Source organism: Anser brachyrhynchus (genome assembly GCF_964034855.1).
Source record: "Anser brachyrhynchus genome assembly, chromosome: W".
Lineage (NCBI taxonomy): Eukaryota > Metazoa > Chordata > Aves > Anseriformes > Anatidae > Anser > Anser brachyrhynchus.
This window is the reverse complement of record NC_137704.1, coordinates 13,862,111-13,883,613: the sequence shown is the minus strand read 5'-3', so window position 1 is coordinate 13,883,613 and position 21,503 is coordinate 13,862,111. Positions and strand designations below refer to the sequence as shown.

The 21,503-nt window shown below is 44.4% G+C and overlaps 1 long non-coding RNA gene across 1 annotated transcript; it reads right to left on the bottom strand.

Moving 5' to 3' along the window:
- Positions 1-8,239: 8,239 nt before the first annotated feature.
- LOC308184875 lies at positions 8,240-20,590 on the bottom strand. Its single transcript, XR_013942984.1, has 2 exons — positions 17,150-20,590; positions 8,240-10,699 (listed from the first exon to the last, which is right to left on the bottom strand). It is a non-coding gene; the product is annotated as an uncharacterized lncRNA (long non-coding RNA).
- Between the last annotated feature and the right edge of the window lie 913 nt (positions 20,591-21,503).

The following is a 21,503-nucleotide window of genomic DNA, read 5'->3' as shown; positions in this document are numbered from 1 at the left end:
AGTTAGACCATACTTATCGAGTTCGTTTCAACATGAGCTTTAAGTCATCAGGGCCTGCGACCGCTTCCCATTCGCTTTTCTGGATCGGTCCTGTCACGCGACTGGCATGCGTTCACCCCTTCTCAGCTGTCCCGATAGCCGTCTCTGTGATAAGTAAAACAACATAGGGGCCTCCCCACCGTGGTGTTAAAGACGTTTCTTTCCATGTCTTAATTAGAACCCTATCTCCAGGTTGTATCCTATGGATTGCTATATCTAGCCACCAAGCCTTTCGCTTGCAACTCCCTCTGTCGGTTCATAAGCTGTATTAAATAAGGTTTTAATTGGATATCCTGTACCTGGGGGTGATCAGATGGCATCTCTAAATCATAAGGCATACCATACAGCCTTTCAAAAGGTGAGATTCCGACATCGGCTCGGGGCTATGTCCAGATATTCAATAGTGCAAGCGGCAAACATTTCACCCAGGAGGTTTTTGTCTCTATCATAAGCTTTGTTAGTTGCCTTTTAATTTCACCATTCATTCGTTCTACCTTTCCCGAACTCTGAGGATGCCAGGGAGTGTGATATTCCCATTTAATTCCCGGAGCCTTCATCGTGTCTTGGGATACCTTTGACACAAAGTGTGGGCCTCGATCAGAGTCAATTGCTTCTATTACCCCGTATCTGGGTATGATGCTTTCTAATAATATCTTTACCACGGTTTGAGCTGTGGCCCTTGCCGTAGGGAATGCTTCAACAAAGTTTGTGAGGTGGTCTACAATAACTAACAAGTATCTATATCGCCCCGTTTTTGGAAGTTCAGTAAAATCTAATTGAATCTTTGCAAAAGGTCGATGTGCCAATTCTCGTCCTCCCGGGACCCTTTTTCTCATTATGTTGAGCATTTACCCTCCGACAAGTTATACAGTCATTTACGATCCTCTTTGCTATATTATAAATCCCTATACACATATAATTTGTGGCAAATTGATCCACCAATGCCTGGGTTCCCCAGTGCATCTGTTCATGAAATCTCCGTAGTACCCTCATAGCTACTGATTTTGGTAACACTTCCCATCCATCAGGCAGTACCCATTTCCCTTTATCGTTTTTTCGAACCCCCATTTGTGTCATCTTGTCTTCTTCTGTAATAGTGAAACAGAGTAAGGGGAGGGGAATGGGTCCATTCGACCACAGGGAGTTAGCCGGCCCGCACTTGTAGCAGTTTTTATAAGGCGGGCTTTCTTCCTCAGAACAATTGCATTCAATCCCATCAACTCCCCATTCACTCCAGCAATCATAACATGGAAATTCCTTTAAGTCTTTCCCACAGTATTAAGTATTATATTAAGTATTATTATATTTTATATATTATTAATTATTATATTATTATATATTAAGTATTAAGTATTAGTATTAAGTATTTCCCACAGTCTGGGCAATCTTCCCTCGTTCTTATAATTCTTATACTCATTAATGCTGCCCTTTTTGCCTCCTGATCTGCTAGATTATTACCCCTAACCTGAGGGGTGAGGCCTTTTTGATGCCCTTTTATATGTACTACGGCAATTTCTTTGGGCTCTCTGATAGCTTGTAAAACCTGGGTAATCAATTCCTGATGTATTAAACCCTTTCCTTGTGAATTGATGAGCCCCCTTTCTTCCCATATTTTGCCAAATGTATGTACTACCCCATAAGCATATTTTGAATCTGTATATATTGTACCACTTTTATTTTTCAACAATTTTAGGGCTAGCAATATGGCATATAGATCGCAAGCTTGGGCGGACCAGCTAGGGCTCAAAGGTCCAGATTCCACTATCTCAAATGTTTTCCCGTTTACTAACGCGTATCCTGATTTTTGCTTTCCCTCGACTACTCTCGAGGAACCATCCATATATATCTGTTCACCGATGGGTAATTCCACCTCCTCTAGATCAGGTCTCAATTTCGTTTGCTCTTCTATATTTCGGAGGCAATCATGTCCTAAGGACTCATTTGGTTCCCCATAAAGAAATTGAGCAGGGTTCTGTAGGGAGGTTGTTTCTAATGTTAATTTTGGAGAGGAAATCAAAATTCCTTCATATTTTAATAATCTGGCATCAGTGATCCATTTCTCTGCCTTCTGTTGCAGTACCCCGCATATATTGTGTAGAGATATTACTTTGATTTCCCCCCCAAAAGTGATCTTCTGTGCTTCTTCCACTAACAAGGCAGCAACTACCACTACCTGCAAACAGTTTGGCCAACCCCCGGCTAACCGGATCCAATAATTTAGACAAATAGGCCACAGGTTTTTTACTCCCTGCCCATTCTTGGGCCAGCACTCCGTATGCCGTGCCTTCTGCGCTGTTCACAAAAAAAAAAAAAAAAACAGCCTCCTTAAATCTGGTAAACTTAACACTGGGGGGGGCGTACTAGTTCCTTCTTTAACTTGTTCAGTCGTTCCTCATCTTCTTTTGTCCATTTGAGTAATCCATCCTTATTCAGCTTGTTATATAAAAATTTAACCTTTCCACTGTAATCTTCTATCCACTGTCTACAGTATCTGGTCAACCCTAACAGTTGCCGTACCTGCCTTTTAGTTCGCAGGGACGCTAAAGCCAATATTCCACTGATTCTGCCCGGGTCTAACTTCTTAGTCCCCTTACTTAACTGGTGACCCAGGTACTTTATCTCTTGCTCCACAATTGGTAGTTTTGCCCTTCCTTTTTCTTTTGAAGGGTACAGGTTAACTCGATTCTCTGAGCCAATCCAAAGGCTCGCATATTCGCTCTCCTCTAAACAAAAAGGTTCCTTTGCATTTACATAAACATTTAAGGCTTGGCAAACCCAGTCTTCAAACGACCCAAATATGGGCCAATAATTTGCTTACCTCCCCAAACTTCAACACAATAATGAATCATTTTTACTTTATCCTTTCCCCGCCTAAAAGGGGAATCACTCCAATTCTTAATCATTAACCCCAGTGGACTACCTGGGGGAATAGGGGACAACCTAGCACTAGGCATTACCCCACCCATGGGACCAGAAGGCTTACTCTTCTTCTGTCCCATCTTCCGGAGTGCCTTCACACACACACACAGCCGCTTCCCCCGGTCGTGGCCCAGTCCCTCGCGGGATGTGGGAACCGCACTACTGAGGGGTCCGCACTCACTTTGTCCGCAATTGGACGTCTCACACAGACGCACTCCGGGATCACCAACCCCAACCGAACGGATCACCGGCCTATACTTACCCACCCCGTGGGTCTTCCTTCGGTCTTCGTGCACAAAGATTGCTTGGGGTTACTGGTTTTATTTGCTTGTGCCTAATTTTGGGTTCGTCGGTGAAGGGCTCGAGCGGGATTTCCCGTTCCCGGGGCCGCCGAAATCGGCGGGGCGCCACCCCTAGAGGGATTCCTAGTCAATCCGCCTTCATCTGAGTCACGGCACCAAATTTGTTATAAGCGAGACCATGCAATTTTCTGGTCGAAGATAATTTATTAATTAAGTAAGCAGGTACAAGCAAAACAGCGCTGGGCGGCTGGGGAGTCTCCGCTCCACCACAGCACGCAACTTTCCCTTTTCAGTGTCGCCGTTTTATAGCATCCAAGTTTCGGCTTGTCAGGACTTGTTGAACCTTCTGAAGCTGCGCAGTTCGTTGTTGGGGGTCGTCGTTTTTCTTTCAATGATCATGCGTTGTGCTCGTGTTCAAGGGGGAGGGTGGTGAAGCGGGAAACAGTATTTCACAGAGTCTTTGTTTTACCAAGGATGTTTATCCAACACCCCCTCCCCACTATCTACTTGCTTAGTCTTCCCCCTTAACAAGGTCGTAAATTGCAAAACCTTATCTTCTCAGCAGATTCTCTGAATTCCTTTTAAAGACAATGAACAAACACCCGCTAATTTATCACAGGTGATAGGTCCTAAATCCCCTGCAAGACACTCTCACTAAGGCAACCAAGGGCTGTAGGAATTGCCACAGTAAAATTCCTAGATGGGTCACACAAAATTGAAGATCCGGGACCAGAGAAATGTGAGCAAATTACCAGACATACCGCCAGAAAGTCCATTAGGGATAATGATTAGAAATTGGAACGATAGGGGCCCCAGAAAAGGAAAATAGTAAATTAAAAATGGTTCAGCATTGTATGATAGAATGGCCAAAGGAGCCTTTAAGACCACATGTCTTTTGGCCCGTTTTCGGATCCTTTGAAGACTGGGTTTGCCAGGCCTTAAATCTACATGTTAATTCAAAGGAACCTTTTAGCCAGGAGGAAAGTGATTATGCAGGATTATGGATCAGGACTTCACGTCCTTTTCCAGCCTCAACATTTACACTAAAAGCAGACGAGAAGTTTGAAGAAGAAGAGAACAAAAAAATAAAATTAAAAAAAAAAGGAAAAAGAAAAAGATGATGAATGGGAGTCATTGGATAACCTACCACCTCTATATCCTAACAATCCACCCCCGGTGGTGCATCTTGTAATCCTATTTTGTTCTTAAATGTTTTGACTGTGTCAAGGAGGAAGGTGGGAGCATTATCTAAGTAACAGTTTAGAAGTTTGGGTATATTCACGGTGGTGTTTGGTCAGTTTCCCAAGTATCGGGGGAGAGGGGCTGACTGATTATGAAAGTGGTAGAACGGAGAGTCACTTCTTTGGTGGTTCGGGCCTGAGCCCTGGGAATTTGGTAAGAAGGGGGAGAGCGAATTTATTTAGGCCTCAATACCTTTTTAAACCCCCATCTTGACGGATACACAGGAGTGATTCCTTGTTTTGTGTGGGCTTACTAACAAAGTGCATGAGAAAAATTAGCATTCGGCTAATTTGGTCTTGTTGAAATGTAAATTTTGTGGAAAAGGTGGTATTGTTTGTCTAGAAGACAGAAGGCTGAGTGCTTCTGGTGTTTTTCCGAAGTCCTGTGGATTTATGATTGGAACGGGGCTCATTAAGAATCTGAAATAGTAAAGTTTGTATGTGGAAAGAAGAGTTTAATCCCAGAGAATCGGGACATTTGGGAAGAAGATTAGGAAAAGATAGTAAAAACCTGCAATAAAAAGGTTTGCGTGGAAATTGAAACAAGGGACAGTAACTAATATAAATAAATAAAAGGGAATGGGAAATCAAGGAAATGGGTAAAATCCAAAACAAAGACGTCCTAAAAAAAAAAAAAATAAAGCCTCCTTGGGTGCATATTGGCACATTGGAAGGATATTGTTAGAAATGGGGGCACAGAAAGCAAGAGGACTTTCACTAAGTGTTGCAATCAATGGTGGCCACTATATAAACTAAATGGCCACTTTATGGATCAATCTACTATAACAGTGTCTTGGAATTAATGTTGTTTTTGAGGAGAGAAGGAAAATAGGATGAAATGTTGTATACTGATATGTTGTTTCAGCATGTTGGAGGGAAAAGGTTTGGAATTAAGTTGGCCCCTGACTGAGCCTTTGGTGTTGGCATTAGAAAAGTACAGGCTGGAGAAAGATAAAGGAAGTGTTAAAAGGGTTGTTGAACGTGTTAAAGGTTGTGTGGAATGTAGTATTTAACAGAGCTGTTTGAAGTTGAATGAGCAGGGAAAGAGGATGTAGGAATGCTAATAGTTCCGCCTCAACCCGAGGCTGAGATCTCTAAATCGCGGGTGTGAGCCCTCTGGGGCAGAGGGACCGTGATGGGTCCGAGAGAGTTGTCATGGAAACAGAAAAGCAGCTATCTCTTAAAACAACCTGAGTTCATGTGTGAGCTCAGATTGCCAGTGGGACCGCTCAGGGAACTGTCACCGATTGCATTCCCCTGACCGACCCCCTCACTGAGACCCTAATCACCCCGGAAATTATGTAAATACCAAAATCTGGTTAAATTGGCTATTGGGAATTGAGAATCTGTTCCAACAAGGTCCAAAAGAAACCCCTATGGAATTTATGGAATTTTTGAATTTTTGGACCAACTTTGAAATGCAATGAGAAAAAAAAAATGGACCTGGCTTTAAAAAAAAAAAAAAAAAAAAAACAGAGGCAATTGGCTAGCCTCTTTCCAGGGCAATCGGCCCCTGATATCAGAAAGAAATTGTCTGAGGCTGCAGGACAAACTTACAACAGTCAGGAATGACGGGGACCTGGGGCATCTACCCTAGCAGGTCCACTAGTTGAAATAAAGCTAGGAAACGAAGACAGAGGCTTGAATTTTTTGTTGGTTATGGAAGCTTCTTTCTCTGTGTTAATTAGTCAGTAAATGTAATAGGAGCAACATATTCAGTGTTAAATAGTTTAAAAGGACGATTAGGAACTAAGACAACTACAATAATTGGAGCCACAGGGAAGGAGGAGGAACGGCCATTCTTACAACCCCTTGATTTGCGTTTTGGGGGTAAGGAACTAACCCATGAATTTTTGTATGTACCAGAATGCCCGATTCCACTCTTGGGACGGGATCTATTAGCCAAATTAGATGCAACAATAACCTTTGAGGATGGAGAATTAATAATGAAGGTACCTGAGTCCAAAGTAGGACAAATCCTAATGATCAAAGATAAACCCTTTGTTAATATTCCAAGAGAAGTAGAAAATGCAGTTATACCAGCAGTATGGGAAACAGATGTACCAGGGAAGTCGAAACTGGCACAACCGGTAAAGGTGGAATTAAAGGAAGAAGCCAAACCTGTTTGCATCAAACAATATCCACTTAAGATAGAAGCTAGGCAGGGGATAGTGAAAATTATTGACAAATTTCTCAAATATCAGATTCTGGAAGAATGTAAATCAGAATACAGTACTCCAATTTTTCCAGTAAAGAAGCCGAATGGCGAGTATAGATTGGTACAAGATCTTAGAGCAATAAATGAAATAACAAAGGATATTCACCCGGTAGTAGCTAATCCTTACACATTGTTAACATCTGTGAAAGGGAAATATAAATGGTTTACCATGATAGATTTAAAGGATGCCTTCTTTTGCATACCTCTTGATAAAGATAGTAGAAAATTATTTGCCTTCGAATGGGAAAACATATTGAAGTTTTTGGACCACATATGGTAACAACCGTTTTAGAACAAAAGGGGGGGCCACTGGTTATCACCCAGCCGGTTGATGAAATATCAGGCAATACTAACTGAACAAGATGACATAACCTTGAAAACCACTAACCTGTTATATCCAGCAGTATTTCTAGGAACTGTTCCAGAAGAAGGACCGTTGGAACACAGTTGTGTGGAAATAATCAAACATACGCCAGCCACAAAGATTTGAAGGATGTACCCCTTGAGAGGTATTCAGTGGGAATACCACGCTCCGTGGCACCCACAAAGCTCAGGGAAAGTAGAAAGGATGAATCAAACAATAAAACAACAATTGGCTAAGTTAATGATCGAGACACAGCTGCCCTGGACGAAATGCTTACCATTGGCACTTTTAAACATGTAAAACTTTTAAACATAAACTAAACCACACAGTGAGACTGGATTATCATCATATGAAATGTTATATGGTATGCCTTATTCTCAAGGGATGCCCCTAGGGAACAATGTAGTTGAGGATCGTAGTATCCAGAAATATATAATTGCCATTGGAAGGAGATTACAGGAGCTAAGAGAAATTGGGATGATGACTCAGACACCACCTTTAGGATTTGCTATTCATAAAATACAACCAGGAGACAAGGTCTTAATAAAAACCTGGAGAGAAGAATCATTGAACCCCCGATGGGAGGGACCGTACCTTGTTTTACTTACTACTGAAACAGCTGTGAGAACAGCAGAAAGGGGTTGGACCCACGCATCCAGAATAAAAGGACCAATAACTACCGAAGCCTGGAGGGTTGAGTCCACTCCTGGGGAACTGAAACTGAGACTAAAGAGGAACTGATATCCCAGCAATGAGGTTCTGCATGAATGAAGGGCACTGGATAAAGAGGACAAGGCTGAAGGGAGGAAAGGGAGAAGGCAAGACCGGGGTAGGACCCTCCACTGCGGTGTGTATGGTCTACCGAGGGAGGCAACCCCTATGGGTATTGACCGCCGAGTGAGAGGGCCTCGACCGGACTTCTCCCGCGCTAAGATCAGGTTGTCCTGAGAAAAATAACATGAGAACCTTTTAAACCCATAATAAAATTGTGATTAGTTTTTCCAGGAGCTGGATCACCCCGAAGGGCTGAATGGTAACACAAGCTCTGAAAGCGGGCCCAACCCCATGACTGGAGGCGTTTCCCACACTCTCAAGATTGGACGGCGAAAAAGGATAAGAAATGCTATACTTCCTGGTATTGTTTTTACAGGGGCAATTGGGCCATGGGCAGGAATGGAGGGATAACTTTTTCACTTTGGGGGAGGAAGTGGCCAAGGCCTTTAACCTTAGTAACTGCTGGATTTGTGGAGGACCGGGGGGGAACTGAAATTGGCCCTGGGTAGCAGGCCCGGTCGAACCCAAGTGGTGGGTCAGTAACTTGAGCGAAGTTCATAATGGGACGCAATTTTGGAAAGAGGAAGGAGGTCCATGGCAGTTGCACTCGTCAGCTCGGGGTGTATACTGCTTGAACAGAACAGGAACAGTGGCGGTGGGAAAAAGCATTTGCAATTGGACTCTGTCCCCCGGATATGATTGTACCGATCCTGGATGTAGTCCTATAAGCTGTACAGCACGTAGTGGGAAATGGAATGCCACACATGTTCAGCTGAGAAACGGGACTTGGCTGAAATGCTCATATAGAGAATTTTTTGGATCCGGATGTAAAACTGTGGCAAGAGCGCAAGAGGGGGGACAATTCGATGGTCAAATCTTGAGCTGTCAGCGTGATAACACCACTAAGGAACAGCATGTGGTGCGGGTCTATCATTGGAAATGGCAGGATGAGAATGGGAGGCGAGTGTTCTTTAAACATTTCTGGTCAGCTTATAATATGACAGGCCACCAAGGAGAACTGAATTGTGACTGTAAGTGGAAACCCGATGCGGGAGCTTGGAAGTGCACATATACGAGTACAAACGGGGCAGACATTGTAACAGGACCACTCGGTAACAAGGACACTCTGTATTATCACGCCCCAAAGGGTAAAGAGGGATGGGATGGTCCTTTTCCAAAAGGGACGTGGGTCCTAAAGGGACATTATTGGGTGTGTGGCAAACATGCTTACAAGAGGCTACCCGGAAACTGGTCGGGAATATGCTATGTGGGGTACATAAGACCCTTGTTCTTTTTATTGTCACAAACACAAGGAAATCATTTAGGAATAAGATTATATGATGACCTGAACAGAGTGAAACGATCTATTGATACTTCCTTAGCTGGGGGTAGTGCCCAAAAGAGGGGAAAGGATGAATGGCCTCCTGAAAGAATCATACAGCATTATGGGCCAGCTACCTGGAACCCGAATGAGTTGGTATCAGGAACCCAAGAACCTATTTATAATTTGAACCCAATAATTAGGTTGCAAGCTATCCTCGAAGTTGTAACCAATCAAACAGCGACGGCCTTGGATCTTCTGGCTGATCAGTCCACTCAGATGAGGAATGCTATCTTTCAACATAGAATGGTCTTAGACTATTTACTAGCAGAAGAAGGGGGAGTATGTGGAAAACTGAACAATTCTAATTGTTGTTTACAAATTGATGATAATGGAAAAGTGGTTAAACAGATAACAAAGGAAATTGGGAAGTTAGCCCAGGTCCCAGTACAAACCTGGAAGGGTATGGATTGGGATTTCTTTTCGTGGTTGCCTGGTGGACTATGGGTTAAAAGGATGTTATTTTTATTTTTATGTGGTATAATGACATTATTGTTTATACCTTGTATGATACCTTGCTTTACGTTGTTGGTGCTGCGAATAATAAATAGCACCCAATTTGTGATGACTTCGTGAGAGAAAAGGTGATGTGTCGATAATGATGCTTAAGAAATGGGCACCCCGAGAACTGACTGATGAAATCCAATTGTTACTAACAAAGGTTGAAGAAGAGACACGAATTGATGATATTAAAAAGAAGGGGAGGGATTGTAAGGAATGGTCCAGCAATTCGTGCCACTAAGGGATTTGAAGGGTTAACATTGAGGCCTGGGTTTAGGTGAGAAGAGAACAAAGGGATTTCTTCAGAGAAAAACTGCTGACTCTGCATGGACGTGCAGTAACTTCTGACAGCCGGCCAAGAGACCACTAGATAAGGAGGAAGAATATGAGCCTCCCTGTCCGAGCGGCCCCCGAGAAACCAACAGAGACTGATAAGCAGGTGCACCTGGGAGGACTTCGGATTCGGGAAACCAATTATAATAACCCTGCCTCTTCTAGAAGTAGTAATGAATATGTATTGGCCTAGGAGCATAAAAACCAGCCTCCTTATGTAACAGGTGTGCGTCCTGGTGGAGCAGAGACTCCCGGCACACCCAGCGCTGTTTGCTTGCCTCTATTCGTTTAATAAATTGTAAACTTTGATTGTAATCCTATTTGGGACTCAGTCATTTATAACAGTTAATAAAGGGAATAAGCTGTAAGGTTACCAGGACAGTCTTTGTTTCTAAGGACGTATGATTCCCCATAGCAAGCAACTGCCTACCTTCGGCCAGCGAGGGGCAGTTGTGTGCGCGGGTCAGCTTCTCTCCGCTTGAGCTTCCTTCCAGCTCCGGTGCACCTATTTCCAGCGACTTTCTATACGAGCTTCTTTGAGCTGTTTGCTGAGTTTGGCCGAACCTATCTTCATTAGGCGATCAGTGTCCCTGTTCCTGTCCTGGTCCCTGTTCTGTTAGCCTGTCCCTGTGTTAGTGTAGCAACCACATAACCACCAAGTGATTATATGAAGGTGCTTTATTCAGTGCTGGAAGCCGGGGCAGGTGCCCAAATCTGGCTTCAAGTCCCGTTACTTCCCGATCGTTATTTATACATTCAACATTACGTAAGATATACATATTCATTACAGGTTGCAACATCAGCCTCGCATTCCATTCTAATTAGCTCTCCTCCCATTTGCACATGCGTGGTGCTCTCTGGTGGTCGTCCAGGTGGTCGTCCAGATGAAGTAAGGAGTCTTCCTCTCTGCTAAACTTTTCACCTTTCTCACTCGACGCATGCTCTCTCTGCTCCTTGGTTCTGGTTCAACTCATTTCAGCATTTTCAGGTTCTTATCAAAGGTCAGGTTGTACCTGTTCCCTCCCAGGGTTCCCTTTCAAAGATTCATTTGACTGTTCAGTATACTCCCTAAATATCTCAGTATACATAGATTAATTGATAATGTAAGTACATTTGACAATGCTTATTATACTTTATGACCCATCATCTAAGAGATATTAATAAAACATCCATTTGGTTCTCCCTAACGCTAACATTTCCCCCCTTTGAAAATACTTCACTCACACCAAGAGCAAGTATTTTCATTACTATTAAAACATAATTATATACATCCTGTTTACCGGTAACATGCATATTCGGGTTCGGTTCAGGAGACATGATTTCATAGGGACTTACTGACATCCCACTTCTTGGCTTTATTCTAATTCTTAGCAAGGCTATTGGTAAGGCCTGTGGCCACTGTATCTTAGCTTCCTGACAGATTTTGCTTAATTGTCCTTTTAAAGTTTGGTTCATCCTCTCTACCTGACCACTAGATTGAGGCCTCCATGGGGTATGTAAGTTCCAGGTAATTCCCACTAACCTACTAACCTCCTTAACCACCTTGGCAATGAAATGTGGTCCCCTGTCTGAAGAAATACCCAACGGTACACCAAATCTAGGGATTATTTCCCGTAGTAACCATTTTACCGTTTCCTTTGCTTGGTTGGTGCGACAGGGAAGGGCCTCCGGCCATCCTGAAAAAGTATCAACCCCTACCAATAGGTATTTATAACCTCTTGCTTTAGGCAGTTCCACAAAGTCTATTTGCCAGTAATCTCCAGGCTCTATCCCAGCTCTAGTTCTTCCCATCTCAGCATGTTTCCTTGCTACCGGATTATTCTTTAAGCAAAGCTCACATTTTGACATTACTGACTTTGCCATTGTTAACATGTGTACCGAGATGACACCTCGTTTCAAATAGGTCACCATTGCTCCTGCACCCCAGTGACATTCATTATGTTTTATTTGTAAGATTTCTCGCATTACTATAGGAGGCACTATGAGTTGTCCTGTCGCAGTCACATACCATCCGTCAGGATTCTTCTGGGCCTTCATCAAATTCGCAAGTCTCTCGTCTTCTGCTGAATACTTTGGGTCTTTAGGTAATTTAAAACAAGAGAGGCCTACCTTTGATGGAATTAGAGCCATTACTTTCCATACTTCACGCGCAACCTTCCGGGCCGTCAAATCTGCCAGTCTGTTACCTTCTGCAATCTCTGACGCCCCTCCTTGATGGGCTTTACAATGCATTATGGCCACCTGTTGGGGTTTCTGTACAGCTGTTATTAATTTCAATATTTCTTCCTGGTATTTTATATTAGTCCCTTGTGAGGATAGCATTCCCCTTTCTTTCCATAATGCCCCATGTACATGAACTACTCCAAATGCCTATTTCGAATCTGTCCATATATTCACATTCTTACCCTCGCTTAGTTCCAGGGCTCGTGTCAGGGCAATTATTTCTGCTCGTTGGGCTGAAGTTCCCAGAGGTAGGGAGTTTGCCTCAATCACTACCTTTGATGTGGTTACCGCATATCCTGCATAACGAGTCCCATTTTCCACAAAGCTGCTTCCATCCGTGAAAAGTTCCCAATCTGGTCTCCCCAGAGGCTGATCCTTTAAGTCTGTTCTGCTGGCATAGGTATGTTCGATGATCTCCACGCAATCATGACTGAGGTCTCCTTCCTCCGTAGTTGTTCCTAGAAACACTGCTGGGTTCAATAGGTTAGTAGTTCTTAAGATTACATCATCTTGCTCAGTTAGTATGGCTTGATATTTCATCATTCGGCTGGGTGACAGCCAATGGCCCCCCTTTTGCTCCAATACCATAGTCACCATATGTGGCACAAACACCTCAATTCGTTTCCCTAATGTGAGCTTCCTGGCTTCCTGTATCAAAAGGACTGTGGCTGCCACGGCCCTTAAACACGAGGGCCATCCAGCGTTTACTGCATCCAATTGTTTAGAAAAATACCCCACAGGTCTTTTCCAGCTCCCAAGTCGCTGGGTCAGTACTCCTAATGCCAATCGTTGTCTCTCATGCACAAACAGCTGGAAGTCCTTTGATAAGTCCGGCAAGCCCAAGGCAGGCGCCTTTATCAGGGCTTCTTTTAATTTCTTAAAGGCCTCTTGTTGTGGCTTTCCCTAGGTAAATGTACAGGCCTTTTGGGTTTCATAGAGGGGCTTTGCTATGAGTCCATAGTCCATTACCCACAGTCTGCACCACCCGGCCATACCTAGGAAAGCCCGTAGTTCATGCAAATTTCGCGGCTCGGGGATTTCACAAATAGCTTGTATTCGGTTAACTCCCAATTTTCTTTGTCCTTGGGAAATTTCACATCCCAAATGAATTACTGTTGTGCACGCAATTTGTGCCTTTTGTTTAGAAACCTTGTACCCATTTAGTCCCAATTGATTCAAAATATCAATAGTTACCTGAATACATTCTGACTCTCCTTCGGTAGCTATTAATATATTGTCCACATATTGTAACAGCAAGTATCGATCCCTTGGTACCTGAATTTGTCCTTGGTTAATCCAATCTTCTATTTCTTTAGCTAGTTGACCGCCGAAGAGGGTCGGGCTATTCTTGAATCCTTGAGGTAATCTTGTCCAGGTCAGTTGCATCTTTCGTCCGTTCCGTGGATTTTCCCATTCAAAAGCAAAGAGTTTTCTACTATCCTTGTCAATGGGTATGCAGAAGAAAGCATCTTTTAAATCAATTACCGTAAACCACTTATATTTCTCTTTTACAGATGTTAACAATATATAAGGATTAGCCACCACTGGGTGAATGTCTTTTGTTATTTCGTTTATTGCTCTAAGGTCCTGCACTAGTCTGTATTCCCCATTAGGTTTCTTTACTGGGAAAATTGGGGTATTATATTCAGACTTGCATTCCTCCAGAATGTGGTAGCTAAGAAATTTATCTATAATCTTTACTATTCCTAGCCTAGCTTCTAGCTTCAACGGGTACTGTTTAATCCGTACCGGTCGGGCCCCTTCCTTAAGTTCAATTTTTACTGGCTGGGCTACTTTCGATTTTCCAGGTACGTCTGTTTCCCAAATCATAGGCATTACTGCATTTTCTGTCTCCTTTGGTATATGAGGAACAGCCTTCTCTTTAATCATCAATATTTGTCCCACTTTTGATTCCGGGATTCTCATAATCAATTCTCCATCTTCAAACATTATGGTAGCGTTTAGTTTAGTTAACAAATCCCGTCCCAAAAGAGGAATAGGGCATTCTGGTACATATAAAAATTCATGCGTAATTTCTTTACCTCCAAACCGTAAATCAAGGGGTTGTAAGAATGGCCGTATTTCCTCCTTCCCAGTGGCACCTACAATAGTAGTTTTCCTTTCCCCTATCTTACCATTTAATTTATTGAGTACTGAGTATGTGGCCCCTGTATCAATTAAAAATTTTACTTCCTTATTTCCTATTTGAATTTTTACTAGGGGCTCTTTAGTTTCTGTTACCGAATCTCCTAGTCAGCTACTATATTCCCCCAGAACCATCGCCTTTGCTGCTTCTTGGTTTCGGAACGGATTTCCCCCACCAACGATCAGCTGTCCACGGAGAGGGCACTCGTTTTTCCAATGACCTTCCCTCTTACAATGGGCACATTGGTTAAGACCCAGCCGGTTTCCCCCTGAGCTCGGATAGCCTCTCCCTGTTCCTCTACCTCGACCATTAATATTTCCTCTTCCCCTGCCCCTTAATCCTGCATGTTCTCTCTCTTGAATTACTGCTAATAAATTCTGTTGTTGCCTTTTTGTCATTTCTTTTTCTCTGTTAGTATACACTTTCCAGGCTATTTCCAACAGCCTATCCAAATTTCTCAAATCTGCACCTTCCAACTTTTGCAATTTCTTCCGAATATCCTCTTGGGCTTGTCCCAGGAAAATGAGTGCTAATTGAGCTTTAGCTTGCTCAGTCTCAACGTCTAAATCCGTATATTTCTTAGCAGTTTCTTTTAATCTCTCCAAAAAGGCGGAAGGTGATTCTGCTTTTTCTTGCCTGACATTATACAATTTTGACCAATTTATGGTCCGGGGCATGGCATTCTGTACCCCGACTTGTACCCAATCTTGATATCTCTTCAGCCTCCTTATTCCATCCCCCGTGTTATAATCCCATTGGGGATCCTCAGCGGGGAAGTTTTGATCTAGATTTCCAAGCACTAATCCGTTTCGTATATCCTTTCGGGCTCTCTCTCTAGCTGCCCGCAATACCATGTCTTTTTCTGTCGAGTCCATCAAAGTATCCAGGATCACCTGGAGATCATCCCAATCGGGATTTTGGGTTTTAATTATCATTTTCATTACCCTGGCTACTTTATCTGGGTTTTCCCTGTAGGTGCCGGCTGCTTGTTTCCATATCATTAAATCCCCAGCTGAAAAAGGCACCTTAACGTACACCGGTCCTTCTGTCCCCACTCCTTGCCTGAGGGGAGCGATTATTTTCCCTCTCTGTTCATTTATAGTTTCTCCTGCCCTTCGCTGTTGCCGAGTCCTGTGTGACACAGGGGAGACTAAAGTCGGGGGTTCTCCATCACTACTGCTATCTTCATTCTCCCTTTTCTCTCCCTGTCCTGGCTCTTCCGGAGCCGACGGCGCAACCTCCAAATCAATATTTCCATTATTCATTTCCCTATAATACTTATTATTCTCTATTTCCTGATGCTATATACAGTGTCCTTCCTTAGTACATGCACAACAACGTTCCTCAGTTGAAATTTCAAGCACCATTATTCCACAAGCATGCTGCCATTCAGGCTTTTGGTGCAAGTAAAAGAATAATTCCACATACAGGAGTTCATCATATTTTCCTTCCCGCTTGCAAAATAGCATTAATTGTAAAATTGTATTATATTGCAATGTTCCATTTTCAGGCCAAGTTTCTTGGTCCTCTAGTTTATATTGTGGCCACCAAATATTACAATAATCAATCAGCTTTCCTTTCCGCATTTCTTGACCAAAACCTCCCTCTTTCCAGTGTGCTAGCAAACACCCCAACGGGGATGTTCGCAGGATAGGTACATCTTTTCCCAGAATTCCTTTAATTCTTTTCATTTTGAGCTTATGATACAAACCCAAAAGCTGCCGGAGCAGCAGCACGCTATCCCAGAAGCTGCCGGAGCAGCAGCGTGCTTACCAGATACCAATAATACCAGGTGCTGACCCTTCAGCACAAACCAATACAATTACCAATACCAAACCACCAATGCCGAACCTGCAGAGCTTTCGCTCTGTCTAATGGAAGGTGCCTAGGCTTACCCCAGGAGCTCCCTGCCCAACCGAGCGTGGCTTTCGCCGCGTCTGACCGGCAGGCTTTCCCAACCAAATCGGTACCGAATACCCAAAGTTGAAAGCACCTTTGCTTACCGCTCCAGTGGTACGTCGTGAGCAGTGGAGGTCGGTCGCGGTCGACTGCTCCCCGAGAATCCCTCGGTGCCGGCTGGAGAGAAACCGAGACACGATCCGCCTCAGCAGTGCCCACGCCATCCCATCTGGGTCGCCAAAATGTTAGCGTAGCAACCACATAACCACCAAGTGATTATATGAAGGTGCTTTATTCAGCGCTGGAAGCCGGGGCAGGTGCCCAAATCTGGCTTCAAGTCCCGTTACTTCCCGATTGTTATTTATACATTCAACATTACGTAAGGTATACATATTCATTACAGGTTGCAACATCAGCCTCGCATTCCATTCTAATTAGCTCTCCTCCCATTTGCACATGCGTGGTGCTCTCTGGTGGTCGTCCAGGTGGTCGTCCAGATGAAGTAAGGAGTCTTGCTCTCCGCTAAACTTTTCACCTTTCTCACTCGACGCATGCTCTCTCTGCTCCTTGGTTCTGGTTCAACTCATTTCAGCATTTTCAGGTTCTTATCAAAGGTCAGGTTGTACCTGTTCCCTCCCAGGGTTCCCTTTCAAAGATTCATTTGACTGTTCAGTATACTCCCTAAATATCTCAGTATACATAGATTAATTGATAATGTAAGTACATTTGACAATGCTTATTATACTTTATGACCCATCATCTAAGAGATATTAATAAAACATCCATTTGGTTCTCCCTAACACTAACACCTGTTCCTGTTGTTCATGTCCCTGTTCGTTTTCTTCAGGTCCCTGTTCGGGTGCCATTTGTGGCGTAACGACTACACGGACACCGGGGTTCTTTTAGGATCAGTAACTGCTACTACTTTATTGATGACAGAAGTTCATCATATCGTGTTGCATCCCATATTGAGGACAGGCTCCCTTCTTATACTATTCGCCCCACAGCAGTCCTTTTCCACTATCTCTTCATGGGCCAAACAACTTTGCCCGGCAACCAGCAAACCCCCAGCAACTTCCATGCCTTAACGGCGGGAGAACAAGCAACCCGAGACGGCATGGCGTCTCCTGAATCACCCTTCTTTGTTCCCTCTAAACTCTTTACATTCCTGATGGCCTCATCGTTAAGAGTCCGATGTTATCACCAACCATGGGGCTTGTCGACCCCCATGGCCACACTCCCACATCTCCCCCTTCTTTATTAACATCAGCCATCTTCTTGACACGAATTATTACTCTATATATCACACAATTTGTTTTTATATTTGGGTGTGCTCAGTGGTTAAATGTGTCCATTTTAGTCAAAGCTCGCCCCAGGACGTACACAAGTGCTGCAAGGTGGTGTTTATGTTATAAAGGACTGAGTCCCAAATAGGATTACAATCAAAGTTTACAATTTATTAAACGAATAGAGGCAAGCAAACAGCGCTGGGTGTGACGGGAGTCTCTGCTCCACCAGGACGCACACCTGTTATGTAAGGCGGCTGGTTTTTATGCTCCTAGGCTAATACATATTCATTACTACTTCTAGAAGAGGCAGGGTTATTATAATTGGTTTCCCGAATCCAAAGTCCTCCCAGGTGCACCTGCTTATCAGTCTCTGTTAGTCTCTCGGGGGCCGCTCGGACAGGGAGGCTCATATTCTTCCTCCTTATCTAGTGGTCTCTTGGCCGGCTGTCAGAAGTTACTGCACGTCCGTGCAGAGTCAGCAGTTTTTCTCTGAAGAAATCCCTTTGTTCTCTTCTCACCTAAACCCAGGCCTCAATGTTAACCCTTCAAATCCCTTAGTGGCACGAATTGCTGGACCATTCCTTACATTTACAACCCCATATTTGTCCAGCTGTGGGTAAATCCCAATGGGCTCCCGCTTGCTGTAGCCGGGATGCTGCAGCCAGGTGCAAATCCAGCCGGGCAGCCCTGTTGATGCTCGGGATGCTTTCACACCCAACAGCCCCCTTTGGTGTGATTTTTGGAGCACTGTCCCCTGTTCCTGGGGGATGGAGTGCAGGATGTGGCTGCAGCCCATTCCTCCGGCTCTGGTGCCATCTAGTGCCTTCCACCGGCTGCTTCCAGCCCGGATTTTCCGAGGTAAAATGTCGGTGGCCAAACTGTATTAAAAACTGCTGCTTAATGGCCTGTGATGCACTTTAATAACGTGTTTTTTGCTTTGTGGGAAAGCTCAGCCCCCTGGCAAGCGTGCTCCCTGCCTTCTGCAATGCCCAGGTTGGCCTGCTGTGAAAATTACCCCAATTCTTCCTCTTAACGAAGACCTGGAAGAGGGAGCAAGGAGCCAGTCATCCAGCAGCTCTGGGCAGGATGGGTTTTAATGGCTGGAGACCATTGCAGCAACATCTCTTCGATGCTTCCCAGCCACGGAAAAGGTCCTTGGATGCTCCACGGGGCATGAAGGACAGTCCGGTGTGCCCCAGGAACCCTCTCTCGTGATGGAGATGACCCAAACTGCGTTTTCAAAACGCCAAGCCTTGTTCCAGACATGCCGCAAGCTGCCTTTTGCAGGCACCCCTCTTTTCATCGGGATTTATTGTGGCTTTGACTTGGAAGCACACTGCTGTCAGCACCACGCCACTCACCCCCAACTCGCTGTCCTATGACTTGTGATGCCTTGGAGGCACACACCGCAGCTCTTCAGTAATTCAAGGGCAGGTGTCTGGTTACCCTCTCCCGTCTCAGTAACGCCATCATTTGAGCAGCTTTGCGCCCCCTCTTACAAGCATTGTTCCAGCCCAACCACCCTGACTCGAAAGCCCCTCCTTGGGGACTTTGAAGGCACCCTGCTTCCTTGGAAGGACCTGGAGGTCCATGCTGCCTAAGGCCAGGGACCCAGGGGGCTATCATGGCAATGACTGGGGCAATCGGGATATTTTAGGATGCAGGTAATTAAATCTGCCAGTGGTGAGTTTCTAAGGAAGCTGATGCCTGATTCAGCAGTGGCTGCACAAGCTGTTGGCTCCTCTGGAGAGATCAGCTTTGAAACCATGCTACTTCAATATTTTCACGAGTGACCTTGGCATAGAGTTGGAGATTTCTACTGAAAACTGCTGATGAATCAGGATCATGCAGCACTGCCAGTAGGGACAGAAGTGGATGAGCTGGAGTGACAGATGTGACAGTGGGGTTCAGCAGTATCAAGCTTAATGCAAACACATGAGGACCTGGCAGAAAGGAGGTGGGAAAGGTTTGGGTGCCCTTGATCATGGGCCAGCCAAAAGCTATCAGTGGGTGAAGCTGTGGACAAAGCAAATGTGATCCTCAGCTGTATGAGACGGGGATTTTGTCAAAGCCATGCACAGGAAACCTGCTGTGAAAGGCAGTGGCCAGACTCCAGGTCCGTATTCAATTTGCGTCATGTACTGTAATGAAAAATGAAATTTGCAGAGAACGCTAATTTGTTTCTTTTTCCGGTTGTAAGCTACCATTTATTTCCAATAAAAGGACAGCGGTCACCTTATTTGCACCACAGCTGAAAGTAAACACGAGATGTGTTTATACACAAGGTGGTATTTTGCAGGAGTGCTGCTCCTGTCCCTGCAGAGAGGGGAAGTTGCAGCTCCATCCCTGCGATACTCTGGAGAGAAAGCCAAGCATCTGGCATTCACAAACTACAACCCTGTTGTGGTTTAACCCGGCTGGCAGCTAAACACCACACAGCCGTTCGCTCACCCTCCCCCCTCCCTCTCTGGGATGGGGGAGAGAAACGGGAAAGTGAAGCCTGTGAGTTGAGATAAAGACAGTTTATTAAGACAGGAAAATAATAATAACAATAATAATAATAATAGCATTAATAATAATAATGTGTAAGAAACAAGTGATGCACAATGCAATTGCTCACCACCCGCTGACCGATGCCCAGCCTATCCCCGAGCAGCCGGCCCCCCCACCCTGGCTAGCCACCCCTATATATTGTTTAGCATGATGTCAGATGGTATGGAATACCCCTTTGGCCAGTTTGGGTCAGCTGTCCTGGGTCTGTCCCCTCCCAGCTCCTGCTGCACCCCCAGCCTGCTCGCTGGCAGGACAGAGCGAGAAGCTGAAAAGTCCTTGGCTTGGTGTAAGCACTGCTCTGCAACAATTAAAACATCAGCATGTTATCAGCGCTCTTCTCATCCTAATCCAAAACATAGCACCCTACCAGCTACTAGGAGGAAAATTAACTCTGTCCTAACTGAAACCAGGACATCATCCTAATCCAAAACATAGCACCCTACCAGCTACTAGGAGGAAAATTAACTCTATCCTAACTGAAACCAGGACAAAACCTAAAAAGGAGAGGAAAAAAAACAAATAGTACTTCAGCAAATGGTGGTGATGCACTCAGCAAAGGACACACTTTGAGGATCCTCCAGGGAAGGCGACAACTAATTTGTTTGGTAAAACCCTTTCACTTCCCATTTTAAGGCAGACAAACAAAACACAGCCAAAAAATTAATCTGCACTGCAATGACTTCACTGTGGAAAACAATATAGAATGTGAGCTGTTTGGGCAGCTTTTGTCAATTCTCATACAGCCCCAGAAACGACAATTCCCACAAAGCAAACTGGTCTGAGCCACGAGGGAAGCACCGAGTGGCCAAAGAGAAATGTTAAACTTTACATACTGCACGTGTTGAAGTTCAAAGACTCTGGGTTTCTCTTGGTGATGGAGAAAAAGGGTTCAGGGAGGAGGTTGCCTCTCATCTTTCCATATCCGCACCAGACTCTATGATGCTCTTCTCTTGCTGATGTGCATGAAATGAAATCTCAGTCTGGCATCCACGTTTATGGCAACAACCTGGCCCCCAAATTTCTGTTTTCAAGCTTTGCAGAAGCCAAGAACTCAATGGGGCTGAAAAGCCAACTGACTTCTATTATCTGTCTTGCTATTTAAAATACATGGATAAATGGCTCTCCCCACTTGCACCACTGAGAGCCTTCCCATGTGACAAAACCCATCAGAAATAAACTACCCTATCTGGCTGGAAATATAATGGATTTTATTATTGTTATTCCTACTTCCATGGGGGCTGTGGGAGGACTGGCAGGCGATGAGGCCCCCAGTTTAACACGGTGCAATTATACCTACCATCCTTGTTGTTAGTGGAGGCAG